Source organism: Sinohyriopsis cumingii, chromosome 8 (assembly GCF_028554795.1).
Source record: "Sinohyriopsis cumingii isolate HCF-2022 chromosome 8, ASM2855479v2, whole genome shotgun sequence".
Taxonomy (NCBI): Eukaryota; Metazoa; Mollusca; class Bivalvia; order Unionida; family Unionidae; genus Sinohyriopsis; species Sinohyriopsis cumingii.
This window is the reverse complement of record NC_142968.1, coordinates 45,399,893-45,402,372: the sequence shown is the minus strand read 5'-3', so window position 1 is coordinate 45,402,372 and position 2,480 is coordinate 45,399,893.

Below are 2,480 nucleotides of genomic sequence, written 5' to 3'. Positions count from 1 at the left end.
TCTGCACTCCCAAGAAGAAAGGTGAAAGGAGACTGGGGAAGAAGATGCGTGTGTGGCGCCAGGCCAGGAAGGTGCCATCATTAGATAGGTGCATCTGGAGTTCAAAAAAAAACCAACAGCCCTTTTCAGGGCTACCCAATACTCTAGAAAAGAAATAACCATCAATTTGCCAATGTGTGTAGGTAGAGTAGTGTGAATATAAACACTCTTTTTTTCATAGTGCGAGTGTATGTGTTTGTGTTTGTGTTTGTAACTGCTCACGTACGTTGGTGTGAATAGTAGATTATGGGTTTCTTTATTGTTTCTTAGCGTATGTGGAGAGTATAGTTATAGTTTTGTAACGGCTCACGTACGATTGTGTGGATAGTAGATTATGGATTTAGTTTTAATGATTTGCGTGTGTAAATAGTAGATTTGGGGTTTGTTAAATGTTGCTTCACTTATGTGGATAGTATATTACATGAAATGAGAAAAGTAGGGATGTTTTCTTTCACGTCCGCGCGTTGTTTGGTCATGATCTAGGTAAGATCAATTTTATGTTTTTAGGGGGATGTTTTCCATCACGTCCGCGCTTTCACTATAAGAACCCACAAAGTTTGATGTTGGAACCATTCTAAGGAATAACTGAGACAAAATGACTCAAGTATCAGTTCTATTTAATCTATTGAGAGACATCTATTTTTGGATAATGGATGTAGAATATGTTGTAGGAAGAATAGAAGAGGAATGGAGGCATGGAGATATGAAAGACTTTGTAACCAGTCAAGTTCAAGGCCTAAAGACAGCAAGAGATATCATAGCAGGGATGATTGAAGAAGAAGTCAATAAGTCAAGAGGCTTCATTAACGCACCTTACTTCAGAGTGGGAAGTTTGAAGGAAGCACTGGATCATGTCATCAAAGTCCGGTGCTTCCTAGAAAAAATATTGTACTGGACAGAGTGGAGGAATGTAAAATGGGGGTTGGACAAGGTGAAGAAAGGGGAAGATCTGATGAGAAAAGTAATGGAGGAAGAAGTAGAGAAGAATAAAGAGAAATGGAGGGAAGAAAGAAAAGATGTGGAAAACAAAAAGAAAAAGGAAGTGTTTGAGCAGCTTAACAACAATTGGATGAAAATCCAAGAGAAGTTCCGAGCCATGGGTCACCCGTACCGGTTGCCGGAAACAGAAAAGAAGAAAGGAATGATAGAAAAAATAAGAGGATGGTGGAAGAAGTTAAGGAGTTAGAAGAAGAAGAAAAAAACCCAAAGGTCCTTTTCAGGGCCACCCATATTTCTCGAAAAGAGAATGACTTTCAATTGCCTACCCCTTTTTTTAAAAAAATTTAAAAAAAAAAAATAAAAAAAAATCCCATGTTCAATTCCCCTTGTCCCTAAATAGACCCACACTTTATTCCCCCCATGTTCAATTCCCCTTGAGGCTATAGTGGCCCAAGACTTTTTCCCATGTTCAATTCCCCTTGAGGCTAGAGTAGCCCAAGACTTTTTCCCATGTTAAATTCCCTTGAGGCTATAGTGGCCCAGGGTTTTTCTCCATGTTAAATTTCCCTTGAGGCCATAGTGGCCCAGGGGGGTCTGTAATGCTAATTCCCATTGAGGCTAAAGTGGCCCCATTCACTACTTGCACTTGAAACTTCCTATGAGCTGCTTCGTTAAATTAATTTGAAAATCTGTCTGAATCGTTTTCTTCTTTCGTGACTGTCAGGATGACTCTCCACCACTGTTATAAAACCATTGATGATACATATATTTATAATGAAATGAAACATATCGCCACCATTTCTTTGAAGATCGTCCAACTGGATATTTGGCCCTGAGTTGTCACATATGTCAACCCCTCTGTAGTACTGTTGGTAATTTGTGATGGCCTTTGGACAGTTAACCAGTCGCACTGTCCCATCTTTCTGTTTCCGGTTAGCAGTATCAATGATGGTTGGATCTGCTGCTGTGGATAGGACTGTCACTGGCTTTTTGTCCTTCCACAGTGTGGCTGTCAGGTTTCCATCCTGTCCGACTAAATGGTCCCCTTGCTCCATATATGGTGGATATTTAAATTCCTCTGGGAAGCCTTTACGCTTTTTCCTCATGGTGCCACATGCATATATTCCATGTCTCAATAAACTTCGCACCAGTCAAATGAATGTAAAAACGTTATCAAGATATACATGATAAAATTTTCCTCTCAAAGGCATAGTAAACTTTTGCACAACTCGATAGCCAAGACCCTTCACGCTCTCATTCACTTCACCTGTATCTTCCTTCCCCTGGAAAAACTCGAACTGGTGACAAAAACCAGACGAACTATCACAGCGCATCCATACTTTCAGGCCCCACTTGATTGGCTTTGATGGAAGATATTGCTTGGTCTTGTGTCGTCCCTTGAATGCAATCATGCCTGTAAAGTGCATTATCTTCTTAATAAATCATTTAATGAAGTATTGTTTGAAATTTTGATCTAAACTTAAAATAGGATCAGTGAATTA